Consider the following 22,281-nt stretch of genomic DNA (forward strand, 5'->3'; position numbering starts at 1 on the left):
CATTTTCGTGGGGAGGCGCTGCAGTTTCGTAAGAGTACACGTTACGCAATTTGACTACGGGACTCCAGATGTTTGGAAAGTCAAGTTAGAGCTTCCTGCAACTAGCACTGCTTAATATGAGATCCTGTAAGTTTAGGCTCTTACCTTCCGTCGTTTAGCAATCGTTTGCTTTGCACTTTTCCATCAGGACCCATCCTCTATATGATCTGGATTAATTTATTAAACCTTGGATCAAAGTGTGACGAAGTTTAATCATGCAAATGCAACTGAATAACGATTACAAACAAATTGACACTCGACATGAAGTTTCATAGTCTTCCGCGGCCAGATTAGGAAACAGTCCTATGCCTTTTAACAGTGTTTGCTGCGGCCAAATTTCCGCAGTCGTTCTTCCTCTCCCGTTCTTCCTGCATAATAGAGAACCTTTCACTGAGTATGAATGTTTAATTTCAGCTCAATAGGAGCATTTTTATTTCTTCACTGAAAATGAGAAAGGTAAGACTAACCTCTTGGTGTTTCCTGAGGCCATACTTTGAAAGCTTTTCCCTTCCTGTCCCTTTGCACCTGCAAAATAAGAAGCATCTTTTACTGAGTATGTGTGCTTAAATTCAGCTCAATAGAAAACTCAATAGTTCAATATCTCAACTGCTTAATAAATCTCATTCGACCTGTACAATAAGCAGCTGAATGTTCACAAAATTTCAGCACAATAGGATATTTTTTATTTCACTGAACATGGAAAGGAAGGTAAGAGTGACCTCTTGTTCTTTTCTGACGTCCACTTTTTGGTGGCCGTTCTCCCTCTCATTCCACCTGCGTAATAAAGAGCTGAATGTTTACTATATTTCAGCTCAATAGGAGCTTTTTTTAGTAGCACTTTATTTTTTGACTGAAAATGGAAAAGAGGGTAAGACTAACCTCTTGGTGTTTACTGGGGCCAAATTCCGGAGGCTCTAGCTCCTCCTTGTCTCAGTCCACCTGCGGAATAAAGAGGACGTTTTACTGAATAGTGTTTGTTGAATATCAGCTCAATATAGGAGCACTATTTTTCGACTGAAAATGGAAAAGAGGGTAAGACTAACCTCTTGGTGTTTACTGGGGCCAAATTCCGGAGGCTCTAGGTGCTTCTTATCTAAGCCTACCTGCAGAATAAAGAGGACATTTTACAGAATATTGTTTGCTGAATATCAGCTCAATAGGAGCACTTTATTTTTTGACTGAAAATGGAAAGGACGGTAAGACTTTACAGAATGTTGTTTGCTCAATATCAGCTCAATAGGAGCACTTTATTTTTTGACTGAAAACGGAAAAGAGGGTAAGACTAAGCTCTTGGTGTTTACTGGGGCCAAATTCCGAAGGCTATAGCTGCTTCTTGTCTCAGTCCACCTGCAGAATAAAGAAGACCTTTTACAGAATATTGTTTGCTGAATATCAGCTCAATAGGAGCACTTTATTTTTTGACTGAAAATGGAAAATAGGGTAGAACTAACCTGTTGGTGTCTAGCGGGGCGAAATTCTGGAGGCTCTAGCTCCTCCTTGTCTCAGTCCACCTGCGGAATAAAGAGGACGTTTTACTGAATATTGTTTGTGGAATATATATATAGCAGCATTTTATTTTTTGACTGAAAATGGAAAAGACGGTTAGACTTTACAGGATATTGTTTGTTGAATATCAGCTCAATAGAACACTTTACTTTCCGACTGAAAATGGAAAAGAGGGTAAGACTAACCTCTTGGTGTTTACTGGGGCCAAATTCCGAAGGCTCTAGTTGCTTCTTGTCTCAGCCCACCTGCAGAATAAGGAGCACGTTTTACTGAATATTGTTTGCTGAATATCAGCTCAATATGAGCTCTTTATGTTTTGACTGAAAATGGAAAACACGGTAAGACTTTACATAATTTTGTTTGCTGAATATCAGCTCAATGTGAGCACTTTATTTTTAGACTGAAAATGGAAAAGAGGTTAAGACTAACCTTTTGGTGTTTATTGGGGTCAAATTCCGGAGGCTCTAGCTCCTTCTTGTCTCAGTCCGCTTACAGAATAAAGAGGACCTTTTACAAAATATTGTTTGTTGAATATCAGCTCAATAGTAGCACTTTATTTTCCCACTCAAGATGTAAAAGAGGGCAAGACTAACCTCTTGGTGTCTACTGGGGCAAAATTCCGGAGGCTCTAGCTCCTCCTTGTCTCAGTCCACCTGCAGAATAAAGGGGACGTTTTACAGAATATTGTTTGCTGAATATCAGGTCAATAGGAGCACTTTATTTTTTGACCGAAAATTAAAAAGAGGGCAAGACTAGCCTCCTGGTGTTTACTGGGGCCAAATTCCGGAGGCTCTAACTCCTCCTTGTCTCAGCCCACCTGCAGAATACAGAGGACCTTTTACAGAACATTGTTTGATGAATATCAGCTCAATATGAGCACTTTATTTTTTGACTGAAAATGGAAAAGACGGTAATACTTTACAGAATATTGTTTGCTGAATATCAGGTCAATAGGAGCACTTTATTTTTTGACTGAAAATGGAAAAGACGGTAATACTTTACAAAATATTGTTTGTTGAATATCAGCTCAATAGTAGCACTTTATTTTTCCACTCAAGATGTAAAAGAGGGCAAGACTAACCTCTTGGTGTCTACTGGGGCAAAATTCCGGAGGCTCTAGCTCCTCCTTGTCTCAGTCCACCTGCAGAATAAAGAGGACGTTTTACAGAATATTGTTTGCTGAATATCAGGTCAATAGGAGCACTTTATTTTTTGACTGAAAATGGAAGAGAGGGTAAGACTATCCTCTTGGTGTTTACTGGGGCCAAATTCCGGAGGCTCTAGCTCCTCCTTGTCTCAGCCCACCTGCAGAATACAGAGGACCTTTTATAGAATATTGTTTGACGAATATCAGCTCAATAGGAGCACTTTATTTTTTGACTGAAAATGGAAAAGACGGTAATACTTTACAGAATATTGTTTGCTGAATATCAGGTCAATAGGAGCACTTTATTTTTTGACTGAAAATTAAAAAGAGGGCAAGACTAGCCTCCTGGTGTTTACTGGGGCCAAATTCCGGAGGCTCTAACTCCTCCTTGTCTCAGAGCACCTGCAGAATAAACAGCACTTTTTACTGAGTATTGTTTGCTGAATATCAGCTCAATACGAGCACTTTATTTTTTGATTGAAAATGTAAAAGACGGTAAGACTTTATAGAATATTGTTTGCTGAATATCGGCTCAATAGGATCACTTTATGTTTTGACTGAAAATGGGAAAGAGGGTAAAGACTAACCTCTTGGCGTTTACTGGGGCCAAATTCCGGAGGCTCTAGCTCCTTCTTGTCTCAGTCCACCTGCAGGATAAAGAGGACATTTTACAGAATATTGTTTGATGAATATCAGCTCAATAGGAGCACTTTATTTTTTTATGGAAAGTGGAAAAGAGGGTAAGACTAACCTCTTGGCATTTACAGGGGCCAAATTGCGGAGGCTCTAGCTCCTTCTTGTCTCAGTCCACCTGCAGAATAAAGAGGACATTTTACAGAATATTGTTTGCTGAATATCAGCTCAGTAGGAGCACTATTTTTTGACTGAAAATGGAAAAGACGGTAAGACTTTACAGAATAGTGTTTGTTGAATATCAGCTCAATAGGAGCACTTTATTTTTTAACGGAAAATGGAAAAGAGGGTAAGACTAACCTCTTGGTGTCTACTGGGGCGAAATTCTGGAGGCTCTAGCTCCTTCTTGTCTCAGTCCACCTGCAGAATAAAGAGGACATTTTACAGAATATTGTTTGCTGAATATCAGGTCAATATGAGCACTTTATTTTTTGACTGAAAATAGAAGAGAGGGTAAGACTAACCTCTTGGTCTGGGGTCAAATTCCGGAGGCTTTAGCTGCCTTCTTGTCTCAGTCCACCTGCAGAATAAAGAGAACATTTTACAGAATATTGTTTGCTGAATATCAGTTGAATAGGAGCACTTTATTTTTTGACTGAAAATGGAAAAGAGGGCAGGACTAACCTGCTGGTGTTTACTGGGGCCAACTTCCGGAGGCTCTAGCTGCCTTCTTGTCTTAGTCCACCTACAGAATAAAGAGGACCTTTTACAGAATATTGTTTGCTTAATATCAGCTCAGTAGGAGTACTTTATTTTTTGACTGAAAATGGAAAAGACGGTAAGACTTTACAGAATACTGTTTGCTGAATATCAGCTCAATAGGAGCACTTTATTTTTTGACTGAAAATGGAAAGGAGGGTAAGACTAACCTCTTGGTGTTTACTGGGGCCAAATTCCGGAGGCTCTAGCTCCTTCTTGTCTCAGTCCACCTGCAGAATAAAAAGGACGTTTTACAGAATATTGTTTGCTGAAAATCAGCTCAATAGGAGCACTTTATTTTTTGACTGAAAATGGAAAAGGTAATGGAATAACCTCTTGGCGTTTTCTGGAGCCAAATTTAGGAGGTCCTTCTTGCTGTCTCAGTTCACCTGCAGAATAAAGAGGACCTTTTACTGAGTATTGTTTGCTGAATATCAGCTCAATAGGAGCACTTTATTTTTTGACTGAAATTGGAAAATAATATAAAAATAACGTCTTGGCGTTTTCTGGGGCAAAATTTAGGAGGCCCTTCTTGCTGTCCCAGTCCTCCTGCAGAAGAAAGAGGAACATTTACTGAGTAGTGCGTGCTTAATTTCAGCTCAATAGGAGCCCTTCTTGCTGAAAATGGAAGCGTGAAGTTACAGCTCCTCTTGGTGTTTCTTTACTGCTTGGAAACTTCCGTGGAAATGGAAAAGGTACTAAGCTCTAGCTGTTTTCTGAGGCCACACTTCGAAGTTCCTTGTTCGAGTACCATCCCACCTGCAAAATAAGGATCATCTTTTTCAGAGTACGTGTGGTTAACTTTACCTCGAGAGGAGCCTTTTTATTGCATTTTTTATTTCTCAGAAAGGCCATTCTTTTGTTCAATTGTACCTGCAAAATGAAGGGCACCTATTGCTGAGTATGCGTGCTTAGTACTATCTCAATCTCGCTGTTTTAATTTTTGGTTTCCAATTCGGAAAGGGCTTCTTTCTGCAAGTTTCCTATAAACAAAATACAGAAGCCGACACTGAAGATTTTTGTTTAAGTTTAATTTGTACAAGCTTTCGCGTGGAGGTCCACGCTTCCTCAGGTACCTGAGGTCTCTTTGTACCTGAGGAGGCGTGGACCTCCACGCGAAAGCTTGTACAAATTAAACTTAAACAAAAATCTTCAGTGTCGGCTTCTGTATTTTGTTTATGTGATCTACAGGACTTGACTCCCCTCTTCGTATACGCATCTGCAAGTTTCCTAGTGAACGAACACCTTCCCCTAGAGAACGGATCCCAAATTGCTTAATTTGAGTTGGACAGAAGCTCGTATATTTTCCCTCTGAAAATGAAACAAAATGCAAGACTTCCGAACAGTTTGTTTTCCTGAAAAATTAAAAATAAATAAAAATAAAAAAAAACAAGGGAAAGAAGAAAAAGAAGGATCTATCAAGCAGCTTTCTAGCCAGGTCTGAAAGGAAAAATTTCTATAGCGTTCTCATATATCACATGCATATTGCACAACCGTGATGCGTATCTCAGATGCATGTTGCACGACCTTGATGAATGTTGTTGAAAGGGTACTGTTGTCGAAGCGCTGGCCAAGGGGTTTGCTGGGACCCGTTGATCGTACAATTATGTTTTATTAGTTACTTGTAAAAAAAAAACAAGGCTTTGGCCATTCGTCATTTATTGCTCGAAGGGGCCATTGACGTATAATAATAATAATGTTACAGGCTACTTTCTGTTAGCACCAATAAAATATTTGACTGCCACTATATTAGTACTATGTCTTTTGACTATGTCTGAGTACTTCGAACGATCTGTCTGGCTCGTTTTATTAACAATTTCACCATTCATGGACAATGAATGGTGAAAGTGTGGTGAGTGTGACAATTTCTCACGGTTACTCATTGGCGGATTCAAAGAGGGGGGAGGGACGGTTTGGCGATCGCCCCCAAAACGTCAGTTTATACATTGGATTTCCCTCACTCCCCCATTACGCGCTACCGACAAAGAAACAGTCCCCCCTCCCCCAAACCACTGTTTCCGACATTTTAGACCATGCATTTCGATGACCTCTTGACCATTGATACCATGGCTACTTTGTTCTACCCTGTACTTCAATATCTTTACTAGTATTTCTACTTCCAGAGTTTTCTGTCTACAGATCCTGCTTCCCGATTTTTTCTGACTTTTATTACTTTTATTAGTTGTGTGACTTTAATATGTATTCCATTCTTCGACGATCAGTGTCACCCCTTGGCGACACTCTATCCACATTTAAGCTTGCAAGAGTTGATCCAACGCTCGCTTTTCGGATGCCACGGAATACTTCGTCAGGATGCTGCATTAATTCATCGGATGCGACTCAAACGTGGCTTTTACAGCTCAGTGGCGTTACCGCCTGCGACAAGTTGACTCTCCAAGCTACAGGCACTGTGGTGATCTGGAAAATGTAGAACACGCATGCTTCTCCATCGCCCAACACTACCAACTTTTCTCGACCACACTTACAGTGCCACTAAGTCAACTAGACTCCAGTCCTTTCATTCTGACAAATTTGCTTGTTTCACGTTCAAATCCAGCCCGCAAACGCTCTGCCCTGAAAGTAACAACAACTTTATTACAAGATGATGACTGGGGATGACTATAGGCTTTCGGAAAACGTGATACATTGGCCCTCACCGTCTGGCTCATCAACCAAATCACATCGAGGAATGGGACAGAGTACATACCACCTCAATAAACGGCGACGCATTTCCCAGAGTTTGAAGACTTCTTGATATTACTACTACTTTCTTCGGTTACAATTTTGAATTTCGGCTTTGACCGACACTTTTATTGACAGCCACCACCACGTGATATCCTAACTTAGCCGTTGTCAGGCGCCAGTGCCAAAATAAAAGCTCAATCAAGGCTCAATCAATCATATGACCACGTGACGCTGTCACACATAGTGCCATTCCTGACAGCCCTATGAAGCTACTGCATTTGGACGCGTTTCGCACAATGTTAAATCATGAATGGCACAACTTTTGTGGTTATGCCTACCATTGATTTGGTGCACACATTATTTTCCGTAATGGGCTGGCCAACGTTGGTAGTAGTTGGTATATGTCAGCATTGGTTCACGTTAGGCTTAGTCTGGACAGCATGTGAACGCAGGGTATACCTTTCCATTAGGCGAACACTGACAATTACATGCTGGCGTTCGGAAGGCCTCTCGGGCTATTCCGTGTTCGTTATGCGAAAGAAATGGCGGGAAAATACCTCCAAACATCAGTGCTTTCCCTGTTGTGCTGGAAGGTGCGTCGAGGCAGCGCCGAGGATTGTTTTCTGTACTACAAACATATTCCCACTGCGCATGTTCCCACGTCCCGTCGTTTGCCAGGCTGAAAAAAGATAACAGAATCGCGCAAAACGCCCCGTCGAATCAATTAAGATCACGGACGTTTAGATAAAAGCCTGACAATGCCCTGTGAAAACTTTGAGGCGAACATGCCGATAACCTGCGTTAAGAGATGGAGAGAAAAAGATGAAAATGATTTGTTAGCGCTGAAAGTTTGTCAAACGTGCTTGGTCGTATGCCATGCATTTCCTATGTTTTTGCTCAGATGGGTTTATTGCAATGAAGATGCCAACACGTACTGAATGGTTTTCAATGTCCGATCCATTGCGTGCGTCGAATGCGTAAAGCCTTATAAGGGAATACGGGGGCAACTAACCTAGGTGCATACAAACGGTAACTGCTGTTATGCGGCTACATGCAAGAATAAAACACGGCTTTAGACATTACACAGAACTCACATACGGCGCCGTAGGACTACAAGTGCATCAAATCGCAGAGAACCATGTCTCTAAGCAATCGGGCAAAAAAATTTACGACGTCCTTAGGCGTAGGCGAACGGGTTACTAACAGATCCAGTGTTTTACAGAGACAAAAGTAGAACGGAGGAAGACGGATAGTGTAAGGACAAATACACTTAAGCGCATTTAAGGCATGGCGCCCTTACAGTATCCGTGCCTCATATTTTATTTGCTACTTCTAGTCTTGTTAGCCCAGGAAGGATAACTGTAGAAGCTGTAGTAGTAGCAGACAGTAAGGCGATCGGTAACAAAGATTGACAGCACAACCACCATCTTCACTATACGAGTCTGTTGAAAGCAAATTTTTCCCGTATAATAAACCGAAACTGCCCAACACCTTAATACCATTATTAAATACGTATCAGTCACATACTGTTCTAGCATTAAGCACTCGTCATATCGGGTCCCTCGTCTTTACCGCTGAAAGGTGACCCTAATTGAGTTTTTGTGCCAAGTGTTATGATGCGCTTATTCGTCCGTTAGTGTTTGTATATAGTTCTCATATTATGATATCACGAAATGTACGTAATCTCTCTCTCTCTCTTAACCACTGCTGTGTTGGCTGAGGAGCAGGACTGTGGCACGTCGGGCTACATAATGTAGCCGTTTTCCCCAGTGTCCTGTAGCCATTTCTTTGTTGTTGTTATGTTATATGTAGGGTTTGTGGTTTTCGGCATTTATTTTCAACCCAATTCGGGGGGTGTTTATCGGCATTTATATTGGGGACTATAAATCGGATTTTTTCGGCATCTATTTATTTCGCATGAAGGAGAGCCTATTTTGCGGGCGAAGTAACAACGAACCGAAAAGAAGTGAATTGATTCATGGTTTCATTAACAATGTCTTTTATGTCTTTTTGCCTGTGCCAAACCAGCAAACAATGAGACTACCTCATGTTGTAATAGATGCAAGCGTACATCATCATGCTCGCATCTGTCATAGCGACTCACTCCTTGCGATTAATAACACGCAGTTTAGAGAACGCGCGCTCAACATTAGCGTTAGAAACAGGAATAGCCAGTATGCTTAAGGCGCACTGCAATAACAAAGGCCATGTGCTGGAACGGGTCGTCCAGAACTAAATAGGAGATATATCCACCTGAGGGGCAGGGCATGCAGCATATTCGAAAAACTCGCGCTTTATATCATCCATACGAGATTCATCAACAGAGCTGAGGTCATCCTCCTATAAGCGCTTACGCACAACGAAACAAGGGCACAGCCCGAAGATAATGCCACGCTCGAGAAATAGTCGGCCAAAGGGAGGTTCCAAGGGAATTTCCCTTCGTGGTTCCAGGAATGGCAGCTGTCAGGATACGAGCAATTCGCATTTTTTCGGAATATTCCGAATCTGAAAAAAAAATCATTCGGGGGGTGTTTTCCGGCATTTTTCAGAAAATGCCGAAAACCACGAACCTTAGTTATATGAAATGAAACGAAAAGAAAAATATTATGCATGGTTTGCATGGCTTCGAAATCTGACGTTTCATCCTCATGAGGGAGTGGGTGGTACTGCGAAGAGAGCCATATGCGGGCAAAATGGCACGCGCATTTCTTCTGGAAAACCAAAATATATTTTAGAATTATCTGTTGCTAGATAACACGCGTGGCGATAGCAATGTGTTATCGCCGATAGTGGTCTCACACGTGCTGTTTCCCTCTTTACTGCGAGGGAACCTGAAGCTTATATAACCAGCAGTGCTACCAACGCAGAAACGAGAGCCATCCTGAAGGCTGTTGTGAGCAGCATCTAAGCGAGCGGCGGATTACGGCAGCGGTCTACTGCAGGGAACGGCGACGTAAGCGAATAATTATGCTGATTGTTGCTGGTTAACTTGAATGTTGCTTGCGTTTTCTGGGGCTGGTTTGTCCAGAGGAAATGAGCAGCTAGTTGTTAACAGTGTTCGCTAGTGTTTCATTTTTGTATTCTTTGCTTTTTGCTGTTTCCCGCAGTTTCTTTTCTTGCCGGTTATGCCGCCCAGGAGCTCTCTCAACAATGCCATGGACTAACCCGAGCCGGTGGCAAGTGACCTGCTACAGCAGATGACACTCCGTACGCTACTATCGCAACAGCTCTCCAGCACTTCAGCAGTCCTCGGACGCCTGCTGTGCCTGAACATGATGGTACCGACGCTTTCTAGCCACAGCGACCCGGTCAGAAGACTTCCTTGACGACGATGCTTGCCTCAAACGGCAGTTAGTCGGACTAGGTCGAACGGCTAGAGTACCGTTCGGAGTCGGAGGAAGAGTACCGTTCGGTGCTCCTGGCTGACTCCCCTTCCGGTGACATCTTTCACGTTTCAGAAGTTTGGGTGCCGGCTCGTCCAGGGGACATTAGCAGGTGGTAGATAGCGGTTTTCGGAAGCGTCATCTTTTTTTCCTTTGAGCTTTTGTTTATTCACTGCTTCCCACTGTTTCTTCTCTTGCAAGTCATGCAATTCCAGCCCCCTCGACAGTACCATGGACGAACCTGCGGCACAGAACCTACCACAGCAGATGCTTCTACTCCGTACGCTGTCGCAATAGCTCGGCATCAGCTCCACAGTTCTCGGACACCCACTGCCCCTGAACTTGACGGTACCGACGCTTTCCAGCCAGTGACCAAAGGGTGCTATCCGCACCGCAGTGTGACACCTTACACTTGCCAGACATTTGAAAAGCTATGAGGGAGTGTTATCGCTGATGGCCCCATTTAGACATGGTCTTCCTTTTCTACTGCGAGGGAACCTGAAGCTTGTTCTGCCGTACCTCGGACGGCTGGCAGCGAACAGATTACGACGCAGTGGTCCCCTGCAGGAAACGGCGGTGTATGCAAATAAACATGCTACTGTTGGTTAACCTGAGCGTTGCTTGTGTTTTCTGGGGCTGCAGCTAAACAGGTCGGGGATCAGTCCCGGTCAAAGGACCTTACGAAACACTCGCTTGGAGGCTGTTATGTTTATCATTAGATGTCGTCCCAACCTGTGTGCTAACCTTAGTATTTCCGGAGGCCAAATTTGGAGAGCAATTTCAGTTCCATTCCAGCTACAAAATCGTTACCTTCTGCAGTAACGCGTTAAAACCGATACGACTGACCTATTGGTGTTCTCGGAGGTCAAATTTCGAAGGTCCTTCCTTCCATGCTACCTGCGAAATGAGTACCACCTTATGAATGTGCTTCAAGTCTGCGATCTAGTGATCGCCGTGGTGTGAGACAAAGTAGCGCATGCCTGCTCCGTTTTCATAGCGAGGATACTATTTTTGTAGATGTGATTTGGGCAGTCATTGCCGGTGTCTCATCCTACAGTTGGCAATAATCACTTTTGGAACTGGAGAAGACTTGTGAGAATCGTTTTTAGAGCCAAAATGTGGAATATTCCATTGTATACCCCCTTCCACCTGCAAAATAGGGAAACTTTTCCATTCGGTGATGAAACCTGAAAGTGCGGATACCTAGCTCATATTATTGACGCACTTCCCTACGGTGACGATTATTACTTTGCAGGTGGAATGGGGAGACATAGGCATCTTCCACTTTTTGGCTTGGGAAAAAAGACTAGAGGATTCTCTCTTATGGAAACTTTTCCAAGCCAAACTGTTGATACCATTGTCCACCTGCAAAACCTGCATTCCACCTGCAAAATCACCAAATGGAAGTCTGTGAATATCACCGGTCTTATCTTTAATAAACAGTATATCTGCCCTTTCCCGCCTAGAAATAGCCGGGTACGGCACGCGTCAAGGTTAACTTGAACACCGCTCCATGCTGGGAACAGGGCAACCCTTGCAGCACCTAGTAGAAAACGCCAACGAGTGTCACCCCCTGACCAAAATACCCTTCGCCGTTATTTCTCCTAAGCACCAACAGGGGCCGGAATAGCATTCAAGTTTACTCTGATGCGAGCTGTACCAAAACTTTCGTTGACGTTTGCCTAGAAACCCCGAAGCTGGACCGAGCGGCCCAACAACGGCTAGACGTATAAGTATCACAGTGCACGTATATTTCTTCATATAAAATTTACTCTTATCATCGAATTAACGAATTAGCTCTTACATATCAAAGAAAGGGTACGTACAGATTGCATACAGCCATAAGCCCCAACCAATGTTTTTCACATTAGCTGAGCTGCGTTCCAACGAAACAAACTGCGTGAACAAAACAAAGAGGAATGAGCCAGATGACATGCATGATGCGGTAGTCAAACCCGCAAAGACAGCGGGCCACATTCTTCCATATCCCACAACAGCACCGGTCACCACACCTATGTACACTGCGGACGTTGCTACACCTCCCAAGGCGGCGAGCCCCGCATCACTGAAGCCTGTCCTCAGACCAGATACTCCCATGAGATACGCGATCATCATCTCGGATACCAGCGTGGAACCATAACGGCTGTACTTGCCCAGCACAAAACCGCTACAGTTGAATCCATCTACCGCCGCAAATGCGCTTGCTGTGAACATCAGCTCTAGGTAGGCAATGGCGGATACGTGTCTAGCGCAGTATTTGTAAGAATGGTTCCAAGGAACGCAACGTTCGAAGAGCACGGCAGGTGCTTTGCGGCCTCCGCGACGTGATGTGCGGAAGGCGATGGCCAGGCAATAGTCCACGATCAAGGCGGCGAAGACGCCGGTGGCAGTAACAGTGCTGTCGATAGGAACTGGGGGATTCATAGCGTCGTTGAACGTGTTGGTCAAGCACGCCATGCGCATCAGCCAGTGTGCGATTGCCATGCCAATGGTTGTGCTGATGATTCCGTCCAGAATGGCAGATGCCCGTTTGGACCCTTTCCTCGAGATCATGATTTTAATTAGGAGAAGAGGAGCGAAGAAGCATATCGAAACAGCAGCGGGTAAGATTGCCGTCCCGAACACGAAATTTAGGAAAGTTCCCATGAACGCAGGTGTTGCAGAGCACGAGCGGATGACGTCGAAGATCACGCGGTGTGGAATGTGTGGAACATTACAAAAGGCAAACAATACGAAATGCGGAAGGAAAGCAATCTTTACACACCAATCTTTCAGGGCATTTTACAAGGAGGCCGAGTTCGGTCAGTGTTGAGATAACTTGATGCCTCGAGAAAAATAATTGGTGGCAGTGGTGGTGGTGCTAGTGAAAGAGCTCGCCGTTGTCGGCATCACAGAGGCGTAAAAAATAATAATAAAAGAATAAATAATAATAATCGGAACGCGTCTATTGGACTGTGGGAGCACCGCGCTCAACGCCTGTCCAATAGACACGTTCCGATTATTTTTCTGGACGCATCGAGTTATCCCTACTCTGTATGACTTAGCCTCCCTGCTCTACAACTTTGCGACACTCTTTTCTCATTCTTTTTCTCTCTTTTTTGTAATATGGAGGAAGGGACACGTATTTTTAGTCGCACTTTACCTCTGTTGGCTGCGTGAACGAGGTTAAAAACACCCAGACAAATATATGTCTTTGGGACATAAACCTGGACATATGGATGTCCTGGAGACATCGGTATAAGTCCCCAAAACGTACCGTAGACGTCTGCGGGACGGTCAAAGTTCATCCATGAACGTCCTCTGTTTGTCCAGGAGGTGTACTGTACGACATTTGGGGGACTGTACTAGGATGTTGCCCCCTACACCACCTATATTGTCCCTGACGCTTTCACTGCATATTTTACGGTGCTTCCGCTTTTTATCTCTAATATATATTTTTTTTTGCAACGTTGGGCACCACACGTTTTATGTTCTGTTTCTGGCACATCCAAAGAGAAAACTAGGCGTTTCACCTAATGTGAAAAAAAAAAAAAAAGAAAAGAAAATAAAAGAAGAAAATCGTAGTAAAAAAACTCAGGACTTTTCGCAGCCCACGTGCGAAGAAGTAACAGCGATAGATGCATCGCCTTATAAGGGAATACGCCTGCCTGCAACTAGCCTAGGTACATACACACGATAACTGCTGTTATGCGGCTACATGCCAGAATAAAACACGGCTTTAGACATTACGCTGAACTCACACACAGCGCCGTAGGTCTACAAGTGCACCAAATCGCAGAGAACCATGCCTCTAAGCAGTCTGGCCACAAACTTACCGGCGTCCTTAGAATCACACCGGTAGGCCAATGGGTTACTAGTAGATCCAGTGTTTTACAGAGACAAAAGTAGAACGGAGGAAGACGAATAGTGTAAGGACAAATGAACTTAAACGCATTTATGGTATGGCGCCCTTACAGCACCTGTTCCTCATATTTTATTTGCTACTTCTAGTCTTTTAGTTAGCCCATGAAGGATAACCACCTTGGGATAACTGTAGAAGCAGTAGTAGTAGCAGCCAGTAAGGCGAACGGTAACAAAAGATTGACAGCACAACCACCATCTTTACTATACGAGTGTGCTGAAAGAAACTTTTTCTCGTATAATAAACTGAAACTGCCAAACACCTTGCTACCATTATTAAATACGTATCAGTCACATAATGTCCTAGCATTAAGCACTCGTCATATCAGGTCCCTCCTCTTTACCGGTGAAAGGTGACCCTAATTGAGTTTTTGTGCCAAGTGTTATGATGCGCGTATTCGTCCGTTAGTGTTTGTATATAGTTCTCATATTATGATATCACGAAATGTACATAATCTCGCTCTCTCTTAACCACTGCTGTGTTGGCTGGGGAGCAGGAGTGCAGCACGTCGGGCTACATATAATGTAGCCTTTCCCCCCGTGTCCGGTAGCCATTTCTTTGTTGTTGTATACGTTACATGAAACAAAATGAAAATAAAAATACTATGCTATTCTATACATAAAAAAAAGCTATGCATGGTTTGCATAGCTTCGAAATTTGACGTTTCATCCTCACGAAGGACTGGGTGGTACCGCGAAGAGAGCCATCCCGAGCAGCACAATGTACTAAAAGTCGAGTGCAATAGGGGTGTACGGGTAGGTGGGAGGCCTTGAACAGACTCGTGAAACTAAATAACATTGATAAGGCACGTACCGTCCACCCCTATCACACTCGACTTTCAGTACATTGTGCTGCTTGGGATGCGGGCAAAATGGCACGCGCATTTATTTTGGAAAACCAAAATATATTTTAGAATTATCTGTTGCTAGATAACACGCGTGGCGATAGCAATGCGTTATCGCCGATAGTGGTCTCGCACGTGCTGTTTCCCTCTTTACTGCGAGGGAACCTGAAGCTTATATAACCAGCAGTGCTACCATGAGTGCTACCAACGCAGAAAGGAGAGCCATCCTGAAGGCTGTTGTGAGCAGTAGCTGAGCGAGCGGCGGATTACGGCACTGGTCTACTGCAAGGAACGGCGACGTAAGCGAATAATTATGCTGATTGTTGCTGGTTAACTTGAATGTTGCTTGTGTTCTCCGGGGCTGGCTTTTCCAGGGGAAATGACTAGCTAGTTAAGTTTTCGCTAGTGTTTCATTTTTGTTTTCTTTGCTTTTTCGTTATTTGCTATTTCCCGCAGTTCCTTTTCTTGCTGGTTATTCCGCCCAGGAGGAATTCCAACTCTCAACAATGCCATGGACTAACCTGAGCCGGTGGCACTCCTGTATGCTACTATCGCAACCGCTCCCCAGCACCTCCAGAGTCCTCGGACGCCTGCTGGGCCTGAACATGATGGTAGTGACGCTTTCTAGCCATAGCGACCAGGTCAGAAGACTTCCTTGTCGACAACGATGCTTGCCTGAAATGGCCGTCAGTCACCCACGAGGTCGTCCGGCTAGATTACCGTTCGGAGCTCTTGGCTAACTCTCCTTCCGGTGACATCTTTCACTTGCCAGACGTTTGGGGGCCGGCTCATCCAGGGGACATTAGCAGGTGGTAGATAGCGGTTTTCGGAAGTGCCATTATCCTTTTCGTTTGAGTTTTTGTTTATTTACTGCTTCCCGCTGTTTCTTCTCTTGCAAGTCATGGAATTCCAGACCCCTGGACAGTACCGTGGACAAACATGCGGCACAGAACCTACCACAGCAGATGGCTTCCTCCGTACGCTGTCGCAATAGCTCTGCAGCACCTCCACCGTTCTGACACCCACTGCCCCTGAACGTGACGATCCCGACGCTTTCCAGCCAGTGACCGAAATGTACGTAGGGTGCTGTCCGCACCGCGGTGTGACACCTTACACTTGCCAGACATTTGAAAAGGTGGGAGGGAGTGTTAATAGCAGGGTGTTATCGCTGATGGGCCCTATTTAGACATGCAGTCTTCCTTTTCTACTGCGAAGGAACCTGAAGCTTGTTCTGCCGTAGCTCTGGTGGCTGGCAGCGGACAGGTTACGAAGCAGTGGTCTCCCACAGGAAACGGCGGTGTATGCAAATAAACTGTTGGTTTACCTGAGCGTTGCTTGTGTTTTCTGGGGCTGCAGCTAAACGGGTCGAGAATGAGTCCACGTCATAAGGACCTTACGGAACACTCGCTTGGAGGCCGTGTTATGTTTATCATTAGTTGTCGTCGCAACCCGTGTACTAACCTTGGTGTTTCCGGACGCCAAATTTCGAGAACCCTTTCAGTTTCCTTTCCGGAAACAGAATCGTTACCTTCTGCGGAACCTAAGCACTAAAGCGTTAAAACCGATACGACTGATCTATTGGTGTTCTCGGAGGTTCTTCCTTCCATGCTACCTGCGAAATGAGTACCTTCTTAGCGTTCTAGTAATCACCGTGGAGGGGAGACAAAGTAGCGCGTGCCTGCTCTTCGTTTGCATAGCGAGGATACTGTTTTTGTACATGATTTGGGCAGTCGTTGCCTCCTCATACAGTTGGCAATAATCACTTTTGGAACTGGGGAAGACTTGTGAGAATCGTTTTTCGAGCCAAAATGTGGAATATTCCATTGTCTACTCCCTTCCACCTGCAAAATAGGTAAAAGTTTCCATTCGGTGATAAAACCTGAAAGTCCTGATACCTAGCTCATATTGACGGACTTCCCTACGGTGACGATTATTATTTTGCAGGTGGAATGGGGGAACATGGGCATCTTCCACTTTTTGGCTTGAAAAAAAGACTAGAGCATTCTCTCATATGGCATCATCTTGTCCTTTCGAAGCCAAAATGTTACCATTGTCTCCCCATTCCACCTGCAAAATCACCAAATGGAAGTCAGTGAATATCACCGGTCTTATCTTCGCACCCATCCGTATATCATCCACGAAATAAACAGTATATCTGCGCTTTCCCGCCTACAAATAGCCGGGTACAGCTCGTGTCAAGGTTAACTTGAACACCGCTCCAGCCTGGGAAAAGGGCCACCCTGGCAGTGGCAGCGCCTAGTAGAAAACGCCGAGTGTCACCCCCCAGACCAAAATACCCTTCGCCGTTATTTCTCCTAAGCACCACCAGGGGCCGGAATAGCATTCAAGTTTACTCTGATGCGAGCTGTACCAAAACTTTCGTTGGTCTTTGCCTAGAAACGCCGAAGCTGAACCGAGCGGCCCAACAACAGCTAGACGTATAAGTATGCGCGTATATTTCTTCATATCAAATTTACTCTTATCATCGAATTAACTCTTACATATCAAAGAAAGGGTACGTACAGATTGCGTACAGCCATAAACCCCAACCAATGTTTTTCACATTAGCTGAGCTGCGTTCCAACGAAACAAACTGCGTGAACAAAACAAAGAGGAATGAGCCAGATGACATGCACGATGCGGTAGTCAAACCCGCAAAGACAGCGGGCCACATTCTTCCATATCCCACAACAGCACCGGTCACCACACCTACGAACACTGCGGACGTTGCTACACCTCCTAAGGCGGCGAGCCCCGCATCACTGAAGCCTGTCCTCAGACCAGATACTCCCATGAGATACGCGATCATCATCTCGGATACCAGCGTGGAACCATAACGGCTGTACTTGCCCAGCACAAAACCGCTACAGTTGAATCCATCTACCGCCGCAAATGCGCTTGCTGTGAACATCAGCTCTAGGTAGGCAATGGCGGATACGTGTCTAGCGCAGTATTTGTAAGAATGGTTCCAGGGAACGCAGCGTTCGAAGAGCACGGCAGGAGCTTTGCGGCCGCCGCGACGTGATGTGCGGAAGGCGATGGCCAGGCAAGAGTCCACGATCAAGGCGGCGAAGACGCCGGTAGCAGTAACAGTGCTGTCGATAGGAACTGGGGGATTCATAGCGTCGTTGAACGTGTTCGTCAAGCATGCCATGCGCATCAGCCAGTGTGCGATTGCCATGCCAATGGTTGTGCTGATGATTGCATCCAGAATGGCAGATGCCCGTTTGGACCCTTTCCTCGAGATCATGATCTTAATTAGGAGAATAGGAGCGAAGAAGCATATCGAAACAGCGGTTGGTAAGATTACCGTCCCGAACACGAAATTTAGGAAAGTTCCCATGAACGTAAGTATTGCAGAGCACGAGCGGATGACGTCGGAGATCACGCGGTGTGGAATGCGTGGAATATTACAATAGGCAAACAGAAGGAAGAAATCTTTACACGCCAATCTGTACACCAATCTTTCAGGGCATTTTCCCTAGTAGCACATATTGTGGCCTCGACGTTGGAGCAATGTTGCGAATGTTGTCCAATGTGGGGCAACGTTTATCAACATTTCGCAACGTTCCTGCAACATTATCAATAGTGGACCAACGTAAAAATGAAGTCTTACATCGTGTTTCATCCTCTTTAATTTTCTTCATATTCTTTTTTAAACATGTTGTATTTCGAAAAGCAGCAAGGAATGCTCAGAATTGTACAATCTCTGTTGGCTTGTACTTTTCCCCCCTGAAATTGTCTAGCTTCATATACCCGAAGATTAGTACCGGAACACCACACTAGGCAGCTGATCTTGGATCAGTCAGGGTAGTAATACTATTTTGCATAATCACAGCACAGCTGACTGATTGTCTCTCTACATGTAACTGCAAATTATAACATCTGATTAGCACTTAACCTAGGTCTTTATGGTTTCAGAGCATTTGTCAAGGATGCTCACTAAAGTTTTGCCAAAAGAGCAAGACACAGATACTAAACAGTGATATGGAAAGGGATACAAATTAAATTGGTGATGTACTTGATGAGTACTTGAAGTACTTTGCCTAGTACTTTGTACTTTACTTGAAGTACATTTGGAATTGGGTACTTTGTACTGTACTTGAAGTACTAATGACACCAGGTACTTGGTACTTTACTTTAAGTATAATTTTGAGGTACTTTGCCCATCACGGCCTACCGGTTTTACAGCTCCAAACAGTAGGTAATTACATTAGAAACGAAAGCTTGAATTAAAAACACAGTACATGACAGGGAGGGATGTCAAAAATGTTGTTGAGTGCACTTGACTCTTGCAGATGCAAGGGCTAACTACAAGAACGCATCCTGATCACCGTTGCAAACGTTGTACGCACTGCTACACTTAATGAGCATGCCCCAACACTTCGCATTTTAGTATATGCCTCATCCTGTTCGCAAATAGAGCCTACTGCTTGATGACAGTATCTCTATATGCAAACGGGATACCTACAGGGATACCCATGCGGTCTCCCCTAGCCCCACTCCAGTATAAGTGAAGCGGAGATTTGCAGAGCTCAAGTCGGCTAACAGTGGCGTGCAAGTGCTTGCAGTCAGTATGCATCTCTGATCCGACGCAAAAAAGAAAAAAGAAAAGTAAGAAGAAGTAGAAAATAATAGCGCACAAATACCTCCGCCAACCTCTTGCCAATATTACCTAAATGTTGTCATAACGTTGCCCTTATGTGGAATGTTGCAGTTGTCATGTTGCCGCAATGTTGTATAACATTTTCTAGCAACGTTGCTAGAACGTGGCCTGAAGAGGACATTAGCGACGTCTATGCAACGTTTGAAGAAAACATTGGGGCAACGTTTCGGCAACATAGTGTGCTACCAGGGTTACAGGGTGGCTAAGTTCGGTCAGTGTTGAGATAACTTGATGCCTCGAGAAAAATAATTGGTGGTGGTGGTGGCGGTGGTGCTAGTGAAAGAGCTCGCCGTTGTCGGCCTCACGGGGGTGTAAAACAATATTAAAGAAATAATAATCGGAACGCGTCTATTGGACTGTCGGAGCATCGCGCGCAACGCCTCTCCAATAGACACGTTCCGATTATTTTTCTTCACGCATCAAGTTATCTCTACTGTGAATGAACTTAGCCTCCCTGCTCTGCATCTTCTTCTTCTCCTCAGGAAGATGGCGCGCATCATCTGGCAACATTTTCTTTCTTTCTCCCTCTCTCTCTTTTTTTTCGTGATGTGGAGGAAGGGACACATTTTTAAAGGCATTTTATATCTGTTGGGTGCCTGACTGAGGTTAAAAATACCCAGACAACCACGTCTCAGGGACATAAACCTAGACAGATGGATGTCCCCGGTAAGTCTCCAAGACGTTTGCGGGACGGTCAAAGTTGCATCCATGAACGTCTTCCGTTTGTCCAGGAGAAGTACAGTACGACATTTGGAGGACTGTACCAGGATGTTGCCCCCTATGCCATCTATATGGTCCCCGACTCTTTTACTGCATATTTTACGTTGAGTTTTCTCTGGTCCATCACGGCCCACCGGTTTCGCTTCGGAATGCCTTGGTGACCACGCCATGCCATCCCATGTCGAAAACCCCGCCTTCTTAACATTTCCAACAGCTTATCACGCCTGTTAAACCTCGTGCGCATGTGCGTGTTTGAGTTATCTTCGGAGCGAAAAAACAAATCTCGAAGCGGACAATTTTTTGACGTGATTTTGGAGCACTTCATGCATCGGCGGACGTTCAGACGTCTACCGTATATGCCAGAACTGTTTTTTACACGCAGTAGAAATAATATCGTACTTATTTGTCTTGCGGAAATGCCTTATCCATTCACATATCTATATTATTATTTCTCCTATACAGAAATGCGTAAAGTTAATACACAATTTACACGTCGAAGACAGGGAGGGAGCACACGACATACACCCATAAACCCCAACCGACGCGTCTTACATTAGTTAGGCTTCGCTCCAACGAAAGAAACTGCAAGCACATAACTAAAATGTACCAGCCTGACGACATGGACGATATGGTTACCAGGCTGGCATAGACAGCAGGGCGATTACTTCCATAACCTACCACTGCACCTATCACCGTACCTACAAGCATTGCAGATGTCACTACAGCGCCCACAGCGGCTAGACCACTCGCACTGAAGCGTGTCCTCAAGCCAGAGACCCCCAAGACATACGCCATCATCATTTGAGATACCAACGCTGAGCAGTAGCGCCGGTAGTTGCCGAACAAGAAAACGCTGCATTCGAATCCATCCAGAACCGCAAAGGTACTCGCTGCGATGACCAACTCGCAGTAGGCGATAGCGGAAACGGACCGTACGTAGTATTTGTAAGACTGGTTCCAGGGGACACAGCGTTCAACGATCTCCTTGACGGCGGCCGCTTTGCGACCTTTTCGACGCGACGCCAAGAAAGCTACAGTGTCCCCGGGGAAGACGATGACGAGGTAGCAGTCTACGACCAAAGCGGCCAAGATGCCGATGATGGTGATGAGGCTATCGACGGGATGCTGAACAGAGATTGTGCCGTTGAGGGTACTTGTGTAGCATGTCATGCGTATCATCCAGTGTGCCAATGCCATTCCGACGGTGATGCTGATGTTTTCATCCAAGACGGAAGATATCCAGTTGGATCCTTTCTTGGACACCATAGCCCTTATTAGAAAAAGCGGAGCGAAGAAGCACGCCCAAGTTGCGCTGATCGAAATTGATGTCCCCAACGCGAGCTTCGGTAGGAGTTCCATGGTTCGTTTTGATGTTCTTCCTCTTCCTTCTTCGTCTTTGAATGGGTGGCGCATAGCCCAAGGGCAATAGACGATTTTACAAAGATGCGCGCGCCACTAAGCGCGCGGCGCAAAGCAGCATGGGAACTTTGAGGGACACTGCTCCGTCGTCTGCTTCGGTTATGGTTTACGAATATTTCCCTTACACTGCGAATCGAATCCGAATAATGTAAAGCGGGCTTCACCTAACGCTCGAGTGTAATGATGTGAAGCCGACTTGCAAAACGAAGCAGTGCAACAAAAGAAAAAAAAAAAGTAATGGCGGTAACGTGAAATGGTCTTCACCTAACTGTTGGATGCAATGACGCGAAGCCCGCTTGCGAAATGGCGACAGCGAAACCTCGCTACAGGATTATTCGGAAAATATTCGAAAATTTCGATTACTGAAAATAGGTTGCCAATAGCATTCGAATAGAATCAGATACTCGATTCGTATTGGAAATTTCGAATATTCGCACAACTCTAGTGATAATGGTACCTTACGGACGAGATGCGAGTGAGCTGATGAGTCTTTTTCTCGCGAAAGCACAAATACATCGGTTGCTTAGTTAAGCAATGAATACAGATCAGCTTCGTATTTCTACGTGAACCTATCTCCAT

The 22,281-nt window shown here is 44.7% G+C and overlaps 3 long non-coding RNA genes across 20 annotated transcripts; 2 read left to right on the plus strand and 1 right to left on the minus strand.

Moving 5' to 3' along the window:
- Positions 1–231: 231 nt before the first annotated feature.
- LOC135388939 (uncharacterized) lies at positions 232–7,437 on the minus strand. 15 transcript variants are annotated; one of them, XR_010421540.1, is made up of 22 exons: positions 7,327–7,437; positions 6,571–6,658; positions 4,659–4,843; positions 4,418–4,473; positions 4,255–4,314; positions 4,010–4,070; positions 3,850–3,905; positions 3,686–3,745; positions 3,444–3,503; positions 3,280–3,339; positions 2,627–3,094; positions 2,303–2,517; positions 2,139–2,198; positions 1,975–2,052; positions 1,731–1,790; positions 1,491–1,550; positions 1,341–1,386; positions 1,083–1,142; positions 919–978; positions 759–813; positions 507–564; positions 232–407 (listed from the first exon to the last, which is right to left on the minus strand). It is a non-coding gene; the product is annotated as an uncharacterized LOC135388939 (long non-coding RNA). The 15 variants fall into 15 exon arrangements; XR_010421543.1 differs by having other exon boundaries at positions 2,627–2,686; positions 3,035–3,094; positions 4,418–4,843; XR_010421535.1 differs by having other exon boundaries at positions 2,627–2,850; positions 3,035–3,094; positions 4,418–4,843.
- A 2,169-nt stretch (positions 7,438–9,606) lies between these two features.
- On the plus strand, positions 9,607–10,761 carry LOC135387515 (uncharacterized). Of its 2 annotated transcripts, XR_010421167.1 has the most exons (3): positions 9,618–9,722; positions 9,877–10,264; positions 10,354–10,761. It is a non-coding gene; the product is annotated as an uncharacterized LOC135387515 (long non-coding RNA). The 2 variants fall into 2 exon arrangements; XR_010421166.1 differs by having other exon boundaries at positions 9,607–9,722; positions 9,877–10,761.
- A 4,348-nt stretch (positions 10,762–15,109) lies between these two features.
- Positions 15,110–16,220, plus strand: LOC135387516 (uncharacterized). Of its 3 annotated transcripts, none has more exons than XR_010421168.1 (4): positions 15,110–15,196; positions 15,354–15,706; positions 15,797–16,032; positions 16,084–16,220. It is a non-coding gene; the product is annotated as an uncharacterized LOC135387516 (long non-coding RNA). The 3 variants fall into 3 exon arrangements; XR_010421169.1 differs by having other exon boundaries at positions 16,113–16,220; XR_010421170.1 differs by having other exon boundaries at positions 15,797–15,971; positions 16,113–16,220.
- The last annotated feature ends 6,061 nt before the right edge of the window (positions 16,221–22,281 follow it).

Source organism: Ornithodoros turicata, chromosome 3, assembly GCF_037126465.1.
Source record: "Ornithodoros turicata isolate Travis chromosome 3, ASM3712646v1, whole genome shotgun sequence".
Taxonomy (NCBI): Eukaryota; Metazoa; Arthropoda; class Arachnida; order Ixodida; family Argasidae; genus Ornithodoros; species Ornithodoros turicata.